General features: G+C 42.6%; 1 protein-coding gene across 1 annotated transcript in view; it reads right to left on the bottom strand.

Moving 5' to 3' along the window:
* Nucleotides 1-26,039, bottom strand: part of stxbp5a (syntaxin binding protein 5a (tomosyn)) — a gene marked incomplete at both ends in the record, with an annotated part of 313,757 nt that overhangs the window by 84,539 nt on the left and 203,179 nt on the right.

The raw sequence follows: 26,039 nt of genomic DNA, 5'->3' as shown, positions 1-26,039 counted from the left end.
GGATTACTGACCCCTGCCTGCAGTCTCCGACTACGACACTGTGAACTATATAAATCTCTTTAATGGAATCTGCTTAAACTGTTCAACTGTGTCTGGGTCTGCTATTGAGTCCAACTGAGTCTGACAAGCTGATTCTAATGAGCTTAGAAGTATTTGGCAGATTGACCTGAATACTAGGGTTCTTTGACGAGCAAAGGGAGTATATTTTAGACCGTTCACTCCTCCTCTACTGTATATGTCATACATGGGCAACTGGCGGCCCGGGGGCCACACGCCAACTTGTTGTTGGGGGCCAACTTGTTGTTGCGGCAGTCCAACGATCGCTACGCCATCTTTATAGGACCTCATCTCGGAGCACAACAGTATGCAGCGACGGGTGAGGTTCTATATGGGGCTACCTTAACTCCTACATCAGTCACACTTATGGGTGATTCATTCAAATAACATTCCCTGAAAATGCATGTTCAGGGCATGTTATTTGAATGAATAAATTAATTGTGTGAATGAATTGTGTTCCGGCTCGGATCAATAATACTTTAATTTCCTACTTATTACACTGAAAACTAATTTTTCAAGGTTTTAAAGAAAACATACCATGAGGGTTTCTGTTAGCCTGGCAAGCCAGCCCTGATACAGGCTCAGTCACTCATTCCTCCCCCAGTATCAGGTCTGGACTTCGGCCTATAGGCACCGAGTATGAGAAATCAGAAAATAATCACCTTCACTTAATGCAGCCCGCAGGTTAATAACGGAATACTGATATATTACTGATTTCAGCTGTTACAATTTCAAACATGACCTGCTTTAATTCAGTCAGTCTATATTAGTAGCTTAATGACCAGTAAGACTCCCTAATCGGGAGATAAGCGACCGTAGGTCACTTATCTCCACAAATAGGGCAAAAATGTGTTTTGCCAAAATCTTCCTGATCCATGTTGTTGACATGAGTGTAGACATACTGTGTAGTGATTTTCGTGATTTTAGGGCAAAATCTGTAGGAGCAGTGTCCAAAAATGTGTTTTTAAAAATCGGCCTGGAGGTGGCGCTATATGGGAGAGATTCATGTTGATGGGATGAGTGTAGACATACTGTGTACCGATTTGCGTGATTTTAGGGCAAAAAATGTAGGAGCAGTGTCCAAAAATGTGTTTTGCAAGAATCGGCCTCATGGTGGCGCTAGAAGAGGGCCATGTGAGAAATGAGGGGTGGGGTCTCCGCGCCGGCAAGGCGGACGAATAGGTACCGGCCCCGGCTGTCCCGGTCGCTCCTAGCCGGAGTTACGGCATTTTATGTGAGCTGCAGTGTAGGGGGTCCTCCACTGGGGGCGCCACCACTTTTGCATCCGTTCTGGAGCACCAGGAGTCGGTGGTCCCCGGGAATTCCCCGTGAGCAGCCCCGTTGGGGTGGTCATTTGGTCATGTTTGCGCATTTGGTCATTTTTTACATCTGGAGCTCCGGGGGTCCTTGGAGGTTGTAGTTTGGCAGCCAAGGAACGTGTGTGCAAAATTTGGCATGGATCGGGGCAACGGTTGCGGAGATATAAGCAGGGAAAAAGTGTGACGTGTGAGGTGTGACAGACAGACTGACTGACGGACTCACTCACAGTTTGTGCAGGTTTTGATAGTAAATGCGACCTACGGTCGCAACTAGTATAGTAGTATTAAAATGTATTTTTTTATGTCCAATGTATTTGTATTTAGATTCATAAATTAACATGAGTATATAACTAAATGCCTTTGAAATTAAATCAAAATGTTACATTTTAGGATTCCAATTCAAAATGAACAAAATTATTCAGGATTCCAATTCAAAAGAAGCTAAAATAGCCGATATTTAAGCTCAAAACGCATTGCAACTCCACTACATCTCGGATCCAATTATATTATATTATTATAATATTATACATACTCAAATACATTTTGAATTCCAGACTTCACATTGCTACATTGCAGTATTTTACATGTGAGTACTTTTTCCACTACTGCATGATGTTGTCATGCCTCAAGCTATAAATATTGGGCTCAATTATTTGCATCAGAAGGACCTCAAAAACCCTAACCCTAACCCTAACCCTAACCCTAACCTTACAGCTTTAACAGCAAAGGTGAAAAACGACTTGCACCGATGGAATACACTACCTCTTTCCCTTGCAAGCAGAGTGCAAACTATCAAAATGAATATACTCCCCAGATATTTATATTTATTTCAATGTCTACCTATTTTCCTACCCAAACAACTCTTCCGACAATTAGACTCAATCATTTTAAACTTTATATGGAACGGGAAAACCCCAAGAATATGTAAACCTTTACTTCAGAGGGAAAGATCAAAGGGCGGACTTGGTTTACCTAATTTCCAGGCTTATTATTGGGCAGCAAATATGTTTAAAATTTCACTCTGGCTTACAGAGACCGAGGACAGCTGGGTTCAATTGGAATCTAACTCCTGTCACTCCTCGTCCTTAAAGGCCTTAGTATGCAGCAGTCTCCCACTCAAACCCAGGCAACATTCTTCTAGCCCTCTTGTAATTTCCACTTTAAAAATTTGGCAACAAATTAGACAACACTTTGGATGGACATCCTGGTCTCAAGCTACACCATTATGTAACAACCAACAATTTAAACCGGGCAAAACTGATGGTAGATTTTCCTTCTGGTCGACACAAGGTTTGTCTTGTCTGGGAGACCTTTATATAGACGGCACGTTTGCCAGTTTCACACAGTTACGCTCGGCATTTAATCTACAACACTTCGATTTATTTCGATATTTCCAAATTCGTAATTTTGCTAGACATAATACCTTATCATTTCCACAGATTCCACCGGCTTCGGGTATTGACCTTATTTTACCAGTAATTCAACTGCCAAAAGGCCAAATTTCTTTTTTATATAATCTACTATCGGCAGCGACTCAGTGGGAAACTGAACTGGGTATCACTATGTCAGAAAAGTTCTGGGACGCTGCATTAAATGCTGTTAACTCTTCATCATCCTGTGCGAGACTTGGTCTCATTCAATTCAAAGTACTTCATAGGATACATTATAGTAAAGCTAGATTATCGAGAATATACCCAGATCTTTCTGACTCCTGTGATAGATGCTCTCAAGCCCCAGCCGATTTGACTCATATGTTTTGGTCATGCCCACGCCTGGTGGAGTATTGGAGATCTTTCTTCGAGGTAACCTCGGAAATAATAGGACTAAATGTGGATCCATCACCTCGTATTGCCATTTTTGGTGTCCCTGAAGAGGGAACCAGAATAAACACTAGACAAAGAAACATAATTTTATTCGCCTCTTTAATTGCTCGACGTCGAATCCTCCTCATGTGGAAAAACCGTCTACCCCCTTCAAACACTTCTTGGCTGCAGGACCTGATGTCATTTTTGAAACTAGAAAAAATTAAATTTGTAGTCCGGGGGTCCGCAGAAAACTTTTACAAACATTGGCAACCTCTTATCTCTTACTTTGACAGTCTACAAAATATCCCTTTGGAATAGTGATAAATATTGGTGACTGTCAGTCCACTTGAGCCAAGGGTGTGAACTACAAATTATTACCTTTTTGGATCTCAACACACAAAGAGCCACTCGAGGTTGAGTTAACATGCTGGTTTCTTTCTTTCTTCTTTCTTTTTTCCCTTCTTTTCTCTTTTTCTCTCTTTTCTTAGCTTATATGGGTGGGGGGTAGGGGTAGAGAGGAGCTGGGGGTAAACGGGAAGGGACGTTTAAAAAAAAAAAAAAAAACCACAAAGCACCAACCTTGACATTTTAAGAGCTTTTGTAATGAAGAACGTAAGAAAATGTACCTACTCATTTGAATTTTGCTTTCTTGCTGGAATGTACTTACCTACTTGCTTGATGTAATTTACCATTCAGATGTTGAGGCATGCTGTAACTATGACGTATGCAATTTGTTAACTGTGTGAATAATTTGTGGAATAAAATTTATATATAAAAAAAAAAAGAAGGACCTCAAATGATTCACCTGTATTAATGAATAATGAAGAACATCTGACCAATTTCCCTCTACTGTATTATTGCCTGATTCTGAATTAATGTTAGTTTGCTGGCAATCATTTGCAGTCAGTACTTGTATGGCTTTATCAAGTTTATTATTAATGCCTGCTGAGAGAGGAGACGGCCAGAGATGACAGCGCTTCTAGTTTTATTATGAAAATGAATGGCTAACAGAAGTACAAATTAGATGATTATGGTTCATGAGTCATCCTAAGAAACACAAATCACAAAAAGATTTGGATGAGACATCAGTACAAGTGTGATCTATGTGAGATGGGTGTGTAAATGATTAGCAATACAACAAAATATGTTTTACCTTAACTCCTACATCAGTCACACTTATGGGTAGGGGTGTAACGATATAGTAAGTGAATCAAAAAATTGATTTTTATTTGCAATGATCTACTATATTGTTTGCGAAAGCAAAATATCGTACCGTTTGGCTTAGTATCGTATCGTATCGTTTTAAAATGCGAAATTAAGTATTTGGCAATTTTAAGAGGGAAAATGAAAAAGAGGGGTCCAATTACCTTTCCATTCCATTCAGCTACTCTTGGTCTATCGATAAATGTGTGTAATCTCTGTGTTCATGTCAAGGTGGGTTTGTCCATATGTGTTGAAATATAATGTCCATGTATTTACTAGATAATTACAGCGTTTACTTCCAAAATAATAGATTTTTTACACGTTTTACACAGATTTCATTTCTTTGCTAAATAGTTACTATATCGATTTTAAATCATTGAATCGAATCATATCGTATTGCCATGAATGAACCAATATCGTCCATGTATCGTATCGTTAACCATGTATCGTGATGCGTATCGTATCGCTGTTAAAATTTATCGTTACACCCCTACTTATGGTTGATTCATTCAAATAACATGCCCTGAAAATGTTATTTTAACACGAATACCGGTAAATTAATTGTGTGAATGAATTGTGTTCCGGCTCGGATCAATACTACTTTAATTTCCTACTAATTACACTGAAAACTAATTTTTCAAGGTTTTAAAGAAAACATACCATGAAGGTTTTCTGTTGCTGTTGTTTTATTTATATATATTTCTTTACATAAATATTCTGTAATATTAATGCTACATTATCTATAAAATGGTGTTTTTACCAATTATTATTATTATTTGGGGGCCCTCTTGCAATACTCTTTCAGCCCACCAGTGGTGAGTGGTCCCCGGCAGGGGTGTTGTTGGCTGGATTATTCATGAAGCTTTCCCGGAAGAGAAAGATCCCATGATTGGCCGCTAGTTGCACTGTTTTCCCCCCGCGAGGTACCAAAACGATTTTTTCTCCACTGGACCCCATTCATTTTCCTCTTTGATTTTTTAACCTTAATAAACATCGTCATAAATACTTTATGGTTCATGTCGCTAGTGAAAAACTGCCTTTCAATTACCATGATATGCGTTTTGTGCAAATATGGTCCCATTTATGTTCAAATTGATGGTAAAGTTGCGGGGGGCGTGGCCAACTAAACTGATACCAGCCGGCTGTGTTCCTCTTCGTGTGCTGTATTTCGGGAGGCTCCGACCACATTCTCCCATGTATCCCTGCGGTTGCACGTGACCTTTGGCAGCCAATAGCATTCCTTATGATTCCTGGGGTACCATTCAAACAATGATGGCGACACCTATACAAGGGACAAAAAAGCGTAATTTTCGCCGCATAGAAACCAATGGCTTTGCGTCGTCCATATTTTTTTTACGGTCTATGGTCCCCGGGCTGACAGGTTGAGCATTGTTGGTCCACAGCTATGCGTTAGAATGCAGCTCCTAGTGGGCAGTCAGTCAGTTGTCTCTATATTTAGCCTCTTAGTGCAGGAGCCTTATTACCTAAGCTCTGCTGTTGCTGCAACTGTTGATTTATCTAATCCCCCTTCACTGGCTGTCTCTCTGTTAACAGGATGCAAGGTGCCGCACACAGGCACACACAGCTCTATCTATCCATCCATCCATCCATCCATCCATCCATCCATCCATCCATCCATCTATATGTATATTGACCAGTGGTGGAAAAAGTACTCACATGTTTTACTAAGTAAAAGTATCAATACTGCAATATAGAAATACTCTGTTACAAATAAAAGTCCGGAATTCAAAATGTACTTGAGTATAAGTATGAAAGTATTGGCATCAAAATGGCACCAAAAGTAAAAGTACAAAACGGTTGGAAATAGCAGATCTACAAGCTCACAACGCACCGCAACGTGTTGTAAGCTTGTAGATCTGCTATTTTCAAATAGCCTAAGTCGTTAAAGTCGTTAATGTATGTTTTATAATATTATAATTTAATATCTGCAAAGTAACTAGTAAAAGTTTTTAAAAAATGTAGTGGAGTAAAAGTACAATATTTGGATCCGAGATAAAGTGGAGTAGAAGTAAAAGTATTGGAAATTGGAAATACTTAAGTAAAGTACATGTAAATGTACGTAGTTACTTTACAACACTGATATTGACACCGACATGTACACAGCCCATTGATCTCAGTAGATGATAAATCACACTTTCTTCTACTGTCGTTGCGTAATGATGACACATGCCTCGTACAGTAGCCTGAGTAATGTTGATTGTTTGTCTCTCATTTTTTGTTCATTGGTAGCCTAGATGCTTTTGTTGCTTGCTGTTAGAAGCACTTTAAAAATAAAACTCTGCACTTTTCGGCTCGGGAAAGAGTCATCGCCATGGCAACTGAGAAAGGACAGGCAGAGTGCAGATCCCCAAATCAGACTATTATACTTCCATCCACAAACAAATACACACAGGGACGTGCAGAGAATGTTAGAGAGGCAGGGGATGACATTTCTAAAAGGGCCTTTTGGTGGAAATATAAAAAATAGCAGACCTCCAAGCTCATAATGTTATGAGCTTGGAGGCCGGCTATTTTCGTTGCTTGATACCACACTAAACTAAGCATGATCAAGTGAATACTGGAGATGTGGCGTAACGGCATGTATTTCTACACAAAGAGGGCAATTCTTTCAACATAAGATGCTGCATTCGAGTTCATGAGAGTTTGGACAAAGCAATTCTCTTGAATGCTGCCTTCAGGTATGGCATGGAAAGAGGGCATTTGCATTTCTTTCACCATAGTGAAAACTGCATTCATGGTCTGGAGAGGGCACTTTTTACACACGGATAAAAGGGCAGGGGCTCAAGCCCCCTTTGATGTCTATGTGTGCACGTGCCTGCCTTCATTTGATAAATGTGCTCGTGGAAGAATTAACATTTGCCCACTAATGACTCAGCATTTTTGCAGAGACAACCAAAGAGGTGTTTGGAACGAGAAAAGCAGCAGCACACGTTTAGTGTGTACACAGGGTTGTTCCTTATTGTAATGAGGTCTATGCCAGTGGAAAACACTATGTGATGTATTGTGTGTAGACATATACAGTACGTGAATAATAGATCATATAAACATGTCTGTATGCATGCATTAATTCATCCATTTATTTGTTTAAACACCCAGTGTGCAGCGTCTTACGGCGCTTTGTGAAATCTAATAATGGAGGAAAATTAATTCCTCCCATCTGACCATTTAACTCAACAGCAGAAAGGCTGAGCATGTTTATTTTTGTAATCAATCAATGCATTGTGTTCTGGGTTGGATTGACGGAACCAACATAGTACCAGTAAGACTCCCTAATCGGGAGATGAGCGACCGTCAGGTCGCAGCGTGATTTTAGGGCAAAATGTGTAGGAGTAGTGTCCAAAAATGTGTTTGAAGAAATCACGCCTGATGGAGGCGCTATATGGGACAGATCCATGTTGATGAGATGAGTGTAGACATACTGTGTACCGTTTTGCGTGATTTTAGGGCGAAATCTGTAGGAGCAGTTTCCAAAAATGTGTTTGAAAAAATCGGCCTGATGGTGGCGCTATATGGGACAGGTCCATGTTGATGACATGAGTGTAGACATACTGTGTAGCGATTTGCGTGATTCTAGGGCAAAATCTGTAGGAGTAGTGTCCAAAAATGTGTTTTAAAAAATCGGCCTGGAGGTGGCGCTAAATGGGACAGATCCATGTTGATGACATGAGTGTAGACATACTGTGTACTGATTTGCGTGATCTTTGGCCAAAAATTGTAGGTGCTGTGTCCATAAATGTGTTTTGCAAGGTGGTTGTGGTTTGGTAGGCAAGGAGTGTGTGTGCAAAATTTGGCATGAATCGGGGCAACGGTTGCGGAGATATGAGCAGGGGAAAAGTGTGATGTGTGACAGACAGACAGCTGGTCGAGGTTTTGATAGTAAATGGGACCTGACGGTCGCAATCATTTTAATTAGTATCTATTAGTTTGGTCATTAATTAGTATCTATTAGTTTGGTCATTAAGGTCCACAGAAGGAGAGGTCTGCTCTGCCGGAAAACTGTGAAAAGTGATGACTCAAAGAAAAGAATGAAAAAATTGATAACTCATCACTTTTCACAGTTGTGTGGGTTTGTTTTTTTAGTCCAAGGAATGTTTTTCATGTAAAACAAATGCTTGCAATGGATTCAGAATCATGAAGAATCCCTAGTTTGACCCCTCACATGCTACTTAAAGCAGATTTCTTTTTAAGATTTCTTTTATAGTAAAGTCAATGGGACATTTTTTCGCGATGTTTCCGGCAGAGCAGGCCTCTCATTCTGTGGACCTTAATGACCAAACTAATAGATAAAACAGAAATAAAAAGTACGGCATGACATCACAGGTCATCTCACATTCAGGGTGACTGGGTCCCCGGCTAACTATCTTAGTTGGAAATTATTTGGGGGAGCACTTGCAATACCATCACTGCCCACCAGTGGGCCTCGGCCCACAGTTTGAGAATCACTGGTATATACCTTACAGAACATCGTCACTGTCAGGCAGAAACCTTGTATCTCTAGGTTTCATTTTTTACGTTTTTACGTAAAGTAAACCCTGCTTCATCATACAAGACTGTCACACAAAACTAGTGAAAATAGCAGATCTACAAGCACACAACTCCTGTTTTTGAGCGGTGGTAGACCGCTCCTATACGTGGCTGTGCGTGTGTCTGTAGCCTTTTTCCTCAGCGTTTTGCCATAGCAAAATGTGTGTACGTGGCATCATGTTTGTCTAGTGATGTCATGTCGTATGTCTGTAGCCTTTTTCCTCAGCGTTTTGCCAAAGCAAAACGTGTGTGTAGCATAGCCTGTACATCCTAGACTCAAATCCTAGTCTGAAGACGTTATGCAAGCACGACCACCGCTCACTTCACATTGGGTGTGAAATGGTAAATACAAAACGTACGGTTTTGGACATACAAGGTTTCCACCTGAAACAACGATATACTGTACACACACACACACACGCACACGCACACGCACACGCACACACACACACACACACACACACACACACACACACACACACACACACACACACACACTGTCAAGCAAATGTTCCAGGGTGTTCTTGACATAATCTTCACAGCACATGGACCCCCCCCCCCCCCCCCCCCCCACACACACACACACACACACCCCACGGCTAGCCTTCACCTTGCAAGAGGAGACATACTGTAGATACACACACACAAAACACGCACATGTGCGCGCACACACACACACACACACACACTTGCACGGTGAAGCTCAGCACAGCTGGCGTCGCCGTGGGCAACCCATTCTAAGGCAGCTGAGTTGCAGTCACCATGACAATGTCACCCAGCAACACACTTTAACAACGTTAAAAGTGACAATACTACAAGTTAACACGTTACAACCCCCCCCTAGCAACATGACACTAGTGACTTTAAGCAATGGACGGCTACAGCATACGGCGACGGTAACCCGAAAACGATCAGTGTATAAACCTGCATAGACGCGTCGCCATGGGAACCAAAGAGTTCAGTAAAAGGTGTGGGAACCCGTCGCCGACGGCCGTTTGCTTAACGATTTCGACCTCTACGGCGATTACGTCATAGTAGCCGTACTCCGCCTGGCGCTGCCGTCCTGAAAAACCATCGACCTTAAAGTCGCTAATACCCCCCCACACACAGACACACACACACAGACACACACACACACACACACACACACACACACACACACACACACACACACACACACACACACACTAGACCAGGGGTGGGCAACTTTGATGATGGTGAGGGCCACTATATTTCCACCTTCACTCCAGAGGGCCACATTTGTCATTCTAGTATTGCATACAATAGAAGCAAAAATAGCCGATCTACAAGCTCAAGCTTTTGAATTGGAATCCTGAATTATATTTTGTTATTTCTTAATTGGAATCCTGAAATGTAACATTTTGATTTCATTTCAAACACATTTAGTTATAGGTTAACTTTATGAACCTAAATACAAATACATTGGACATAAAAAAATATACATTTTAATACTACTATACTAGTCATTAACACATGGGATGCTCAGGTTTATAACATTTCTAGCTGTTGCTGCTGCCGCCGTTCACTCACGCTTTATTTTGAAGAGCCTCGGAAGCTTCGTGCGTGTGCACGTGGGTGTCCACTGACGATTGAGGAAGAAAATCCATTTGTTTACAAACGCTCGCGAAACTAAAATCCAAACCGCGGCCGACCATCGCGGTAAAGTGTCGCCGTGAAAACAATCAGATCTCTGCTTCCCTGGCGTTTCATTCATAGATAAAGCCCTTTTTATGTTTCAGCTGTGTCGACCAGCTGTCCGTCTGTCAGTCAGTCCGTCAGTCAGTCTGTCACACGTCACACGTCACACTTTTGCCCTGCTCATATCTCCGCAACCGTTGCCAAATTTTGCACACACACTCCTTGCCTGCCAAACCACAACCTTTACCCATCAAGCCTTAAAATCACGCAAATCGGTACACACTTGCTCTACACTCATCTCATCAACATGGATCTGTCCCATATAGCGCCACCATCAGGCCGATTCTTCCAAACACATTTTTGGACACTGCTCCTACACATTTTGGCCTAAAATCACGCTGCGACCTAACGGTCGCTTATCTCCCGATTAGGGAGTCTTACTGGTTTATTTAACTCTGGAAGGAATATTCCTTCCTATGGGTGGCGCTCTCAGCGACACACTAAGACAGAGAATCCTGTACATTTGCACCTGACAGGCCAATGCCATTGGCCAAAGGGCAGGTCAATCATGTTACTAAGGCCCGCCTCCTTCAGGTGGCCTTATATTCCGACGTGCCCAACGTCACTCCCTCGGCTTCTCCGAAACAACGGTGGAGGTTGAAAGGCAACCAACTCGACCAGGTCCCTGGGCACAATCCCGTTCTTTGGTACAAAACTGCAGATTGACTCTCACGAGTCAGACCCTAACCCTAACCCACGATCATTTAAGAAATATTACACGAGAGGGTGTGCAGACCCTCGAGTGTAATATTGCGATTATACAACTATTGCCCTTAAAAAAAAACACGTCAACTTCATTTCATTGTAATTAACTCTCCCGCCGCTTCGAACGTTCACGTTCGCCCCATTTTTTACAGAACCTCGATGCCAATACGGCGCTCGTTCGGTTCGTTCGTCTGATGACTGTAAGCTGATGAGGCGTCGCGCGGCCGTCTACTGTAAACACATTTTCCGCGGTGATGGTGTAAAAAATCCATTATGCGTTAACATCAACGGAGAACAATTCACTTCCTTGTTGATTTTCTCTGGCTCTGAGGCTCTGTGGCCAGTGACTGGTCTTCTTCTTCTTCAACACATAACAGGCAAATTCACATTCATTCTCGCATGACGCCGCCCTCTGCTGCCTGGCAGACCAAAGTGCACTATTGCACAACCAAAAAAAATAAAAATAAATAAATAAATGTCTGTCTGTCTATCTACTATAACGTCGCAAAGGTAAGCCGCTTTTTGATGGCGCCAGACCCAATAAATAAATAAATAATCTGGCAGTAGGAGAGTTAAGATATACGATAGGAATTTGTAATTTTTTAATGCCTCACTTAGCTACTATGTCCCTGAACTTCACATGAAAACCGCTAGCCTAGACGCCTAGCATAGTGTGGGGAGAGAGGCACGCTTGCTCTCTTTCGCGACAAACGCAGTTGATTTCTTTATTTGATGAGACCGTGCAGTAGTGCTCATTATCGCACGGTATGGAGAGCCTGTTTTCCATTGAGAGCCCGACTACCTGTTGTATAATGATTATTATAACCTAGCCTTGGACCAGGACTTGACGTTAACTCAATCCCTGCCTAACTCGTCTCTGCACATCTTTTGGTTTTATTTCATTTAATTAATAATTGCGATAGTGTGCTGTAAAATAATCAGATCCGGTTTCCAAAATGAAACAGGAAGTAGTTGTGATCCATTCACTCTAATGTTACATTTTGCAGGAAAACACCCATTTCTCTGTTTCCTGTTCGGCACGTGGCGCTCCAGTGTAAACATGCTAACTAAATACTCATAGCTTCGGAGCGTCCTGACGGATTAGCGTGCAATCTTTTGTCGGCGACACCGCGGCGTGGCGTACATGTGGATGTGCACAATCTTACTTGAGATGGACAGGCTGGGACTCATTTTAAAAGGTAAGAAAACAAAACATAGCTGTCAGTGAATGTCATACGTCACACTTTGCCGAATAACCACTTGAATATATATTTCTAGGGGTCCTTGACATTAACAAGTTTGAGCACCACCGATCATAGAAACAAGTTTTCAGAAAACCATTAGGATTTAAAAGATTATTTTTTGGCATTTATGGGTTAAAGAGAGACATTTCATCAGACGTTTTAATTGAAGTCAAATTTTTATATAGGAATGTGTTTTGTTTAATTTATTTATTTATTTTATTTTATTTCATTGTATTTATTTATTTGGACAAGACAGTGTATATTAATGAACACTACATAAAGCAATGTAAATATACCGGACTTAGCAAGAATGCTAAATTCCATCCGTAGTCCCACATGAAACACAAAACAAAACATATACCAACAAAAATCTTACATCAAGAGAAGACACCTAAAACACATACATACTATTACACTAAGTACTTACTAAGTACTATACTATTCGCAAAAAGGACGATTAAAAACTATACTATACATACATGTGCTATACTATTAAGACTATTAAGACTATACATTGTCACACGTTTGATTGTCAAGTAACCATATTTTTTTAGGTTAAACTTGAAGGATGGAAATGACAAACAGTCTCTTATTAATAGAGGTAGGTCATTCCAGATTGAACAGCCCTGGACTGAGAGGGTGTTTTTTTTTTCCAAAAGTGGTTGCCCGGTGTGGCACTTCGCAGTCTCCTCTAGCGATTGCCCTCGTATTGAGTCCTCTATCGGGCTTCCTTTTGATGAATTCCCTTAGGGGAGGCGGGCATAGACCATTTAGGGTCTTATATATGATACTAGCCTGTTTAAATACCTTAAAATGTGCAATGTTAAAGTTAAGTGCATGTTGTTTTGTTCCCTCTTGAAAAACCACTGTCTTAGACCTCTCTGGTGTTCCTCAGGGCCCAACAAGGTAGTGTTTTTCCACATCCTTCATTCTTATCCGCGGGTGAACCATCCTCCACTGACCTTCCATGACATGGCCTTTACCGCCTGGAGCAGCAACTGCACCCTGCTCTTTCATACAGTAGGCTAGATATTTTTAGTTTGCGTGTGAGCACGTTCATTAATCTTTCCAGTACAGTAGCTCAGGAACCGAGGTGCGTGAGTCACACAAACAAACAAGGCTGTGCTGCACTGCTGCTATGCCGGGGCCGTGCAGACCCGACCCGGCCCTGCCCGGGGCCGTGCAGGCATCCGACCCGGCCCTGCCTGGGGCCGCTGCCACCGCTACAGCGGCTTGGCTCCACATACTGTAGGCAAGGCCTCGGGGATACAGCATTAGTTTAAAAGCCATTTAGACTGGGTAAGCATTATTGTGTATTATTATTATTTTATGCTTTAGCTATTGAAAAATAGCAGATATCTGCAATTGTTTTTAAATCATGAAAATGAGAATTTTGACCCGATTTTGACCCGATTCTATAAGTGGCTTTTGAGGTCCTTGGACATGTTTCTATGTCAGTGGTTCTCAAACATTTTCATGTGACGGACCCCCAAAATGATATGTATTTGGCCACGGACCCCAATCTCAAAATACTTAGTTCCAGGGACCCCCAGAAGCTAAATTTGAGTTACAAACGTTTGCTTAAAAAATACATATATTCAAAGATTTGCAGACATTTTCACGACTTTTCAAAAATAGCAGACATACAAGCTCGCAGCGCGAAACATTTGCTTAAAAAATACATATATTCAAAGATTTGCAGACATGTTCACGACTTTTCAAAAATAGCAGATCAACAAGCTCGCAGCGTGGCACTCGGTGCCGCGCTGTGAGCTTGTATATCTGCTATTTTTCAATAGTTAAAGCAATCACATAATTCTAGGCCTAGATGAATTAACTCTCCAAGTGTACAAATACTATGGGCACTCTGGGATGTAAATAATACTGAGGATTTGACTGTAGAGAGTAGAACAGTCATTCACGCTGTATTTTTCTGTTCCAGTATGCATGTGGTGGTGTACTTTAACTGGGGGAGGCTGACACACACACGCTCAGGGAAGTTCTTACAGGTACAGTAGGTTTGGTATAGAAAGGAACCCACTGTATACTGTACTGTATACTGTACTGTATACTGTACACTACAGTCTCTAGAACTCATTAGCATTCAGTATGTTGTTCTGTGAAGCAAACCCCATCCATGCTGCATATAGTATAGTATCACTGTACTGTATTGTAGTGGTAGTAAATATAACTAGTAAGACGCCTCAGGGCGACAATTCTTGGCCATTTGGCCAGTGATGTATATCGATGACATCAGGGATCTTCATATATGGGCATAAAAGGGATTCTGGGGAATACCCATATATGGACTTTTACATAAGTGATGTCACCTGTGATATCCCTGTGATGTCACAGTGATGTGTCAGGGGAACCACAGTTTCTTTTTCTTTTTTGAGCGGTGCTAACCGCTCCTATAGACCGCTTTTTTACCAAAACTATGATGTCACAAATGATGATGACATGAGTTCGCTAGACCAATGAAACACTTCGATTCTGTTGATCTGTCCATGATGTCATAGTCACAGAGGCACCCGATTGGTTAACCCTGATTTAGAAAGTGTTTAGGCTGCGTAAAATACGTCATAACGCGTTTAGGCCGCGTAAAATACGTCATAAAAAATTATTGAGCGGTGCTAACCTTGAATTTCAAAATTGTATTAGATGAATATCACTTATAAGCGATAAAATAACCACACTTTTAGACAGACTGTGGAAAATCTTACAGGTTATAAATGATAGGCAGCTAATACAAGTTTAAAATACAAATGAACAGACTTTGAAAAACTAAAATATTCATCTTCTGGCCTCTTCTCGCCTCTCTGGAGGCCTCTCTGGAGGTAAATAAGGTCACTTATCATTACACTATGACACTCTTAGAGGTTACAATCCATAGCTTGGTCAACTAACTGATGAGAAATGACGATAAAGACTTATATAGTCTGAGCAGACCTCTAGACTGACATCATACACAACAAAAACAATATTGCCATGCATGCCTATCAACACTGATTCGCGCAGGAATTAGTTTGCACCGCTCACTTCGCACGGGTGCGATTTTTTAAATTAAATGTCAAGTTTCTCGTCTTGACAAAAAAAAAGAAAGAAAAAGCAACTCTTGCCACTGTGTGCGATCCATTCTCCTATGAATACTTGTTGATCTAAAGGGACACCGCACCAGTCAAGTCAGAGCGCGGTGGTAACCAAACATTCTATTCAGGGGAACCACAGTGTCAGGCGTGACCTACAGTCAAACAGACAGACAGACAGACAGACAGACAGACAGAGATACGCGGACAAGATGTGCCGGTTTTCAAAGTACTTGTGACCTATGGTCGCAATTATACATAACCAGTAAGACTCCCTAATCGGGAGATAAGCGACCGTCAGGTCACAGTATACACAAAGAGGCCTGTGAGTGGCATTGGTTCCAGCCACAAGTTTGTACGACAAACGGTTGATGAGTAAAGCCAAATAAAGTTTCGGCCAATCAGAGGAGGGGGCGGGGCAAAGTTAAACCAATTAAGGTGAAGGACTGTTAATGAAGTTAATTGACAGCACCCACAAGTGTGTACGACAAACAGTTAATGAGTAAAGCCAAATACAGTTTGGGACAATCAGAGGAGGGGGCGGGGCAAAGTTAAACCAATTAAGGTGAAGGACTGTTAATCAAGTCAATTGACACCACCCACAAGTGTGTACGACAAACGGTTGACTGCTTGCATTGACTGATATTTTGCCATGTTGTGCACTAATATAGAAAAGTGTGATGCATAGCAATGCATTGTAGAATGGAATGGAATGGAATAGAATGGTTACCTGGTGAATGGTAATGGAATTGAATGACGAGGGCAGTGCCAATGCACACCTCTACTGTACTGCAGGCGTGCTTCACAACCGCAAATAATATGCGTGAATTGAACAGAACCGATCTAGTTTACACAGCAACATCCTCAGTGTTAACAGACAAAGATATTTGCACACTCACTCTCAGAGCTCAATTGACACAGAGTGTTTGACTGCACAGGCTGGACAGTAAGGCGTTGTGACTGTGTGAGAGAGGAAGTGATTGGGGGAAAGAAAACGACTGAAGTGGAACAGTCTCTGTTGAATTACTCACTCTGCTCCTCTGGGCTTCACTCTACAGTACGCCGTTCTCCACTGCAATAATACAACCTTCTGAATATAGGGCCAAGCAGACAGGCGCGAGAAAACTGACCATTTCATTTTAGAACGGGTACACAGTATTGTGTATCATTATTTTGTGCTTTAACTATTGAAAAATAGCAGATATACAAGCTCACAGCGCGGCACCGAGTGCCGCGCTGCGAACTTGTAGATCTGCTATTTTTGAAAAATTGTGAAAATTTGAATTTGGACCCGATTCTATATGTGTCTTTTGAACAGTGTTGGGTATCGTTACATTTTTAAGTAACTCGTTACTTAAGTTACTGACTTGAAAAACTAATCCGTTACGTTACTCCGCTACCCAATGAATTGTAACTTAACTGGAGCTCAGTTAGTCTGTTCTTGAGAGACTACTATGTCAGTGGTTCTCAAACCTTTTCATGTGAAGGACCCCCAAAATGACATTTATTTGGCCACGGACCCGCATCTCAAAATATTGAGTTCCAGGGACCCCCCAGAAGCCAAATTTGAGTTACAAACGTTCGCTTTGAAAATACATATATTCAAAGATTACATTTTCACAACTTTTTCAAAAATAGCAGATCTACAAGCTCGCAAGCCTCTATATCTGCTATTTTTCACTGTTTAAAGCATTCAATAATTCTAGGCCTAAATGGGTTAAAGAAACCAATGATTCAGTATGACCGCATGCACACCTGCTCCGAATTTGCCGTGCGGCAAGTGGCTGCGGCAGTGCGTTTTTTTTTCTTCCCCCAATCGTACCCAGTTCGATTTGTGCGTCTTTTCGCATGCAGTAAAACACATTGACTCCTTTTATGACTCCTTTTCGGATCCGCAGTGAAGATTCCGCATTACATCGCACACCATCCAATGCGTTTTAATCATGCAGCAAAAGAAAAAAACGGAACGGGCCTGCGTGCAAAGCCCTTTAATACTGAGTTTGAGCGTGCATGTGTGTGTGTACGTGAGTGTGAGTGTGAGTGTGAGTGTGCGTGCACAGTCTGCACACGCACACGGGTGTGCGTGCAATACCATGCAACTGAAGTGGTGTGAAATAATGAGTCCTATTGTTAACTGTCATCCTTCTGATGATGACAGAATCAAGCAGACAATGGCAAGATAGTGAGGTACACACACACACACACACACACACACACACACACACACACAGACACACAGACACACAGACAGACACACACACACACACACACACACACACACACACACACACACACACACACACACACAGCATCCCTGCTGTTAGCGAGGAAGAGAATTGAGAGAAAGACAGAGCGAAGGAGACCTCGGGTCTCCATCAAAGAAAGACACATTTACAGTATGCACAAGGATTAACGAGAGCACGCGAGTATGTGTGCGCACGCACACACACACAAACACACACACACACACACACGCGCACGCACAAACACACACACACACGCACACACAAAGCATCTGTAGCCGATCCAAGAATCGATTCCTACTACAACGGCCAAGTGTGAGGAACAATTTGGTACACAGCTAATGTGTGACTGTTTAAGAGCGGGCCTGGACAAAGAAGATATGGAAAACCCATTTCCACAAAACACAACCTGCACATCTGCAATATGCGGAGGATGACAGCAGCACGGAAACGACACGGCAAAGTCTGTGGTGGAACTAGTGTGTGAGAGAGAGAGAGAGAGAGAGAGAGAAAGAGATAGAGACAGGGGTGTTGCACCACATTCTGGGCCCTGGGTACTTTAACTATTGAAAAATAGCAGATATACAAGCTCACAGCGCGGCACCGAATGCCGCACTGCAAGCTTGTAGATTTGCTATTTTTTTTTTTTAATCGTGAAAAAAGTCCTTCTAAGGTTTTTTTAAAAAACCTATGTTTCTATGTCAGTGGTACTCAAACCTTTTCATGTGAAGGACCCCCAAAATTATATGTATTTGGCCACGGCACCCCATCTCAAAATAGCTAGTTCCAGGGACCCCCCGGAAGCAAAATTTACAAATGTTACAAATGTTCGCTTAAAAAATGCATATATTCAAAGATTTGCACACATTCGGAGCTGCGCTGTAGGCTTGTATATCTGCTATTTTTCAATAGCTAAAGTATAAAATAGTTAAGGCCCCTTCCACCTTGGGCCCTATAGTAACTCAGTCCCCCCCCCCCCCCCCCCTCCCTTGTGACGCCCCTGGACTGAGACATACAAAGACAGAGAGAGGAAAAAGAGAGATAGAGGGGGACAGAGGGGCAGGGGGGCTTAAAGGGGGGATAATGACTTGAGTATATTTGATAGTGAATAATGTGTGGGGGACGAGAGGAGAGCAGAGAAGAACAGAGGAGAGGAGATATGAACTGAGCATGGAGGCAGAGAGCCAGCCTGAATACTCAAACGGGGGATGGGAATGAGGAGGATGGAAGGTCAGCAATGTTCGCCTAGCCTGATTTCAGACTCTATGCTGGGGCTTGAGTCTGAAGTTGTCTCCATTCTATTTGATTGAAAAGGGGAGGGGATTTAAAATTTGAAATTCCCAATCACAAGAGATCTGGTGGGAGGGGTTGTGTTTGACTTTTGCACACAAAACATTCCCTCCTCCCCCTCCCCTCTATGACATGCACCAAACAGGTCATTGTCTTTGATGTTTCATTGATTAGAGAGAATCACTAACGAGCTATCGACACTTGTAGTTGCAGCTCTTCTGAAGATCAAAGGAGGCAATTAAGAACGCTGGTGAGCCACCCCTCCCTCCACTGTTTCTGTTGATTTTCAAAAGTTAGACGCACCCCTCCTCCGTATTGCATTGATTTAATTGGTCGGTAGGCCAAGATACCGTATCAAGAGACGCGTCATATGACACATCCAGACCAAGAGATGCAGTTCACTCAGAGAGTGGGTGGGTCTATTGGCTGGAGCCAGGCTAATGTTCGCCTCTTGCTTACTTCATATTTGACACTTTGGCCAGTTTTGGTCTTGAAAGTCCTTAAATTGTCACTTTATAAATGTGCAGATACCCTGTATACCAGGGTTCCCCAATTAGTTTTCCCCAAGGGCCGAATTATGTCTAGGGTACCAAGCAAAGGGCCACAACATTGCAGGGGGCGACGGCAGCAACAGTTCAGATATCAGGTTGTTGTCGGGTGAAAATCTTGCATGTCCAAAAACCGTTCATTTTGCATTTACCATTTTAAAAATAATTTAAACTAGTGAAAACAGCCGATCTACAAGCACACAACGCCTCGCACCGTGAGGCGTTGCGTGCTTGTACATCTGGTGTTTCCACTACTTTTGTGCGACAGCCTTGTATGATTTGCGAAAGAACGTACACATTTGGAGATACGAGATTTCCACCCGACAACGACGATATACTAGTGTTGTTGCTGCTCTTATACCACCATTATTACTGGGGTTGGTGGGGGCCAGACAGTAGCCCCCCGTGGGCCGCAAATGGCCCGCGGGCCGCCTATTGGGGAACCCTGCTGTATACACATATGTACGTTTATTTACCGCTGAGTGAGACATTTCTTTTTTTACATTAAGCTAATCCTCTGAGGACCCCACAAAATAATTTGGGGAACCCGCCACTTGGGGTCCCGACCCCAAGTTTGAGAACCACTGGCTTAAACCATTCCTGCGTCCCTTTCATCTGGAAGCCTCTTGTTAGTCGGGGGATATCTTAAAAAGTCCTTGAATAAATTCCTTACCAAAAGATTTCTTCACCAATGTGTTTGTAAAGGTGTCTAGTAACATATCCCACAAAGACTGAAATTCAGTTCCCCTAGGAGAATCCGTTACAGCTGCTGAAAGTTGGGGTCCCATTAAATTAACTATACAGGACAAAACACACCAAAATAAATATGCTTTAAGTAGTATGTGAGGGCTCAAACTAGGGGTTTTTCATGATTCTGAATCCATTGCAAGCATTTGTTTTGCACGAAAAACATTCCTTGGGGTGAAGGCGGCTCCCACAAAACTGTGAAAAGTGATGACTCATCACTAAACCATAGTGTTGTGAGGCCTTTTTTTTAGCCCAAGGAATGTTTTTTGTGCAAAACAAATGCTTGCAATGGATTCAGAATCATGAAAAAAACCTAGTTTGACCCCTCACATACTACTTGCATATTTATTTTGGTGTGTTTTATCCTGTATAGTTACGTTAATGGGACCCCAACTTTCAGCAGCTGTCAAGGATTCTCCTAGGGAAACTGAATTTCAGTCTTTGTGGAATGTGTTACTAGACACCTTTACGAACACATTGGTGAAGAAATGTTTTGGTAAGGAATTTATTCCAGGATATGACACTATCTCTGAAGATATCCCCCGACCATGTGCTTTCCTTGAACCTGCATTTACCTCCTTGTCATCACTCTGTCTCTGCATCACTTTTATCACTCCTCCTTCCTTGGTGCAGCGGGTTTCTTTCTCCTCGGGCAAAAAGAAGCTCTCTGTCATTCTGCTCTCCTCTCCTCTCCTCTCCTCCCTTCCTCCTTCATCCTCACAGTCGCCTTCTGCCTTCCCCTGGCTCCCTTCCTCGCACGCACACACGCAGGGGTGTCGCACCAAATTCTAGGCCCTGGGTACAAGGATTCACTGCGGGCCCCCCCATGAATGTTCTTCGGGGAACTCGGTGCCACACTGCGAGCTGGTGGATCTGCTATTTTTCAATAGTTAAAGTACAAAATAACGCGTAATAATGCGTTCCCAGTTCCCCCTATGAAGAACATTCATGGGGGACCCGCAGTGAATCCTTGTACCCAGGGCCCAGAATTTGGTGTGACAACATCTCTATCCTTATATACAACTTAGAAGTTAGCCACTCCCTGAGAAGTTAATCACGCCCCCTGTACTGTATCCTGCACTGCAGCTATGTTAGCACAGACCCACGGCCCAATTCCCAAAACCATTTAACCAACAGCACAATCATACCTCTCGCTTTTCGACCGTCGCTATTTCTTGGGTCTTTATGCATTCTTTTACCTTCTTTGCCACGCTTTTCTGCCTCAACCGCGAACGGTGCTACGTCACATATCCTTCTTCCTGAAAGGTCTGTCCTTCTTCCTGAGACGATAATTACTTATCCTTTACAGTCTCTCCTTCTTCCGTGTCTCTCAAGTAAACGTCCATGACGTATGCGGATGCGACGTGCCTTTGCGCAAGTGGAACCTATACTTCTCTGCCGGAGCCGCCGTTACGTCACTGAATTCACCTTTGCCTTCAGAACCCATGTCGCTCTCAGCTGCTGTGTTCATACGGACGTGCATGGATGCTATCATGCTCGCTTTCGACGCACTGACTTTTAATTCTTCAGTCTTCATCTGCACGCCGGACACAACACTTCAGCAGAAACACACAGGTAATCAATCATTTCAACTGCTTACATTTAACTGCGTTCGCGTTAACAACGAGGCGAGGGGGGGTAGACAGGAGCGGCGCGTTAGCGCCGCGACTTTCTAGTTCAGAAACATTGCCATTCAGAAGATCGACTTCCATTATTCTAAATGGAGGTGTCACCTAAACCCTAACCTCAGTGGGGGTATTTCTGAATGGGGAGGTTTCTAAGAGGGGGTGTTTCTGAATGCCCCCCCGCGCTGCGAGCTTGTGGATCTGCTATTTTTTTTAAATCGTGAACATTTGTGCAAGTCTTTGAATATCTCGAATCCTTCTAAGGTTTTTTTGAAAAACCTATGTTTCCATGTCAGTGGTGCTCAAACCTTTGACATGTATTTGGCCACGGACCCCCATCTCAAAACATTCAGTTCCAGGGACCCCCCAGAAGCAAATTTTGAGTTACAAATGTTCGGTTAAAAAAATACATATATCGAAGATTTGCACACATTTTCACGACTTTTCAAAAATAGCAGATCTACGAGCTCGCAGCGCGGCACTCGGTGCCGCGATGTGAGCTTGTGGATCTGCTATTTTTGAAAAATCGTGAACATTGTGCAAGTCTTTGAATATCTCAAATCCTTCTAAGGTTTTTTGAAAAACCTATGTTTCTATCTCAGTGGTGCTCAAACCTTTTCATGTGAAGAACCCCCAAAATGATAAGTATTTGGCCACGGACCCCATCTCAAAACATTCAGTTCCAGGGACCGCCCCAGAAGCAAATTTTGAGTTACAAATGTTCGCTTAAAAAATACATAATATATTCAAAGATTTGCCCACATTTTCACGACTTTTCAAAAACAGCAGATCTACAAGCTCGCAGCGCGGCACTCGGTGCCGCGCTGTGAGCTTGTATATCTGCTGTTTTTCAATAGCTAAAATATAAAATAATGAAGGCCCCTCCACCTTGGGCCCTAGTAACTCAGTCCCACTCCCCCCCCCCTCCTTGTGACGCCCCTGCACGCACACACACACACACACACACTCTCCTCTCTCCGTTCACTTTCCTCCAGCCCTGTCAAGCCCAGACGTCTGTGTGTACCGTACACTGATCTCGGCAGACACCTGTTCCAACCCCCCCCCCCCCCCCCTCTCCCCCCTCCTCCTCTCTGTCTCGCTCGCTCCACACACACACACACACACACACACACACACACACACACACACACACACACACTGCCGCGGGAGGAAGAGTGCAGCAAAACGCTCCAGTGAATAATTTACGCCACAACAGTGCAGGGCACCAAACGGAGGCCCGTCAAACTCTTGCCACATCCCACTGTTACTATTATTGTTATTACTATTATTATTATTATATTATTGTCATTACCTTTGCCTCAGTATTAAGCTGCACTCTGTATTACTCTGCAGTCTGAATGAGAAGAGTTCTCCTGGGTGGAGGCTTCATTGGGGCAATTAGCCGCTGATAAGATCTTTAGGCCAGTAAATCTAAGCTAAAAAGGGGAATGACCCAAAATAAATTGCAATAGTAATCATTCAGGGTTTTTTACGATCCTTAGGGTCATCCAAAACACATGTTAAAAATTGTCCAAAATATTCTTAGTGAATCAAGGTATATTCAGGGGGTTCAAGTTTGGGTCCCTTCACTTACTATACAGGAAAAAAGACCCCCCCCCCCCCCCCCCCCCAAAAAAAAAAATCTTCTTCAAGTAGCATGTGAGGGGTCTAACTAGGGGGTTGTCATGATTCTGAATCCATTGCAAGCATTTGTTTTGCACGAAAAACATTCCTCGGGCCAAAAACGGACCCACAAGACAACACTATGGTGTAGTGATGGTTTAGTGATGAGTCATCACTTTTCACACTTTTGTGGGGTCCGTTTTTAGCCAGAGGAATGTTTTTTGTGCAAAACAAATGCTTGCAATGGATTCAGAATCATGAAAAAACCCTAGTTACACCCCTCACATGCTACTTAAAGAAGACTTTTTTTTTTTCAGGTATTTTTTTCTTGTATAGTAAGTGAAAGGACCCAAACTTGAACCCCCTGAATTTACCTTGATCCACTAAGAATATTTTGGACAATTTTTAACATGTGTTTTGGATGACCCTAAGGATCATAAAAAACCTTGAACCATTACTATTGCAATTTCTTTTGGGTCAAACCTCAGATTGACTGGACTACTTTGTGGTGGAGCCCATCGGCGCCACTGGGTGGTCACCACGGCACACGTATCCACGGCAACGGGGAGTGGGCGGCGGGTGCTCACCTGTACCCAGGCATCGCAGTGGGCGTGGTTTACTGGTCCCAATAAAAAAATAATATCCCGTTCATTTTCCTCATAGACTTTCACCAAAATATTGATAACAATTATGTTAAGCCTAGAACCAAGCCATTCGGGATTGCAGTGAATCATGACCATGAAAACGTTGTTTCTATGAAAAGAACATTTTGAAAATCGCTAAACGAAGGTTAGTTATTAAATGTGGTATATCAAATAATCTAATATTAAAATATGTTTTCACATAGGATCAAAGGTTTTATGGTCATGATTCACTGCAATCCTGGATGGCTTGGTTCTAGGATTAACATAATTGTTATGAATATTTTTGTAAAAGCCTAAGGGGAACATGAATGGGAGATTTTTTAGTGGGACCAGTAAACCACTTCCACTGCGATGCAGCCGATGCCCCACTCTGAAGCAGACAGCCGAGGAGGCAGCATTACCCGTGGCTGTCTCCCCGTTGACCCAGGTGTTGTGTTATTATGTGATCTTATTCTTATGAGTTGCATTCCCCATCGGAAAGGGAGGGCTTTTTGTTGAGTTATAGTTAACCCTTTTGCTGCCTTAGTACTCTCATGTTTGTTCTTTGTTTTGTTAGTCATCTGTTTAGTTATTTGTCTTTTCTTTGTTACAGGCGCGTCAATTGGGTATGGCAGGGGTATGCAGCTGCCATACCCTGGGTCCAGGGGGGGAAATAAAAGTTACTTTTAAATATAAATCCATAAATGTCTCTTTGTCTATCTGTGCTGGTTATTATGTTGTTAAATTACAGTAAAATAACTACAAATGCAAAATGTTACAAAATGGTCACTTTAACAAGGTATTATAATTATATTCTGCACACTTGTATTCTCCCCATCTTGACAAAATGGTATATTCCCAGGTTCCGCAGGTCAGCTAAACAGGTGCAATGCATTATTGTTAATTGTGGCACGTTTACTAACATGCCAAGTTTAGCTGCACTTGAACAACCGTTCCAGGCTGCCATATCCAGCCCAAGAAACCGTAGAAACGGGGGGAAAAATAGAATGTACTTCTTAAAATAAATGTATCATGCCTGTTGCTAAGGTATGGCAACATGACTGGTGTCTTGCATGCGCGCGAAGGCGCGCGTGCAAGACACCAGTCATGTTGCCATACCTTAGCTTTTTCTGAACTGACGCCACTGCTTTGTTAACGCTGAGCCAGAGCATTGTATCAACATAAAGATAACAATCATGTCACCACATCTTACTACATCTTAAATAGTAATTGTAAATAAATTATATATTTTTGCAATTCTGGTGTCCGTAGTGCAATACGTAACGATCTCATTACCGCTAGACATGTGGGTTCGTAACACCCCCTTGGGCCCACCTTAACGATCATCACCACGAAAGCGTGGGGTGGCTCAAAGTAGTCTCCCTCCTCGCTAGAAGTGATGAACTACAATGATTCTTTCTAATGTCGTCATCTTTCAGCCGCAGCACAATGGCCGTCTGACACGTAGAGTCATGATTCACAGTCACTAAATCGGCTTGCAAATGCTGCGCGTGATGAGTCTACGAGAACCTTGTGTTCTGCGCTGCAGAGGTGGTCTCCACAAAAGGACAAATACGGGGGGAGCGGGAGGGGTCAGTCTGATTGTCACCCGAGGGGGTGGGTGGGTGGGGGGGTTCACTCGATGAATCATTTTTGA

Source organism: Nannobrachium achirus, assembly GCF_963921795.1.
Source record: "Nannobrachium achirus genome assembly, chromosome: 16".
NCBI classification, from domain to species: Eukaryota; Metazoa; Chordata; class Actinopteri; order Myctophiformes; family Myctophidae; genus Nannobrachium; species Nannobrachium achirus.
Note: the sequence above shows the minus strand (reverse complement) of the source record. Positions and strands in the feature narration are given on the sequence as shown.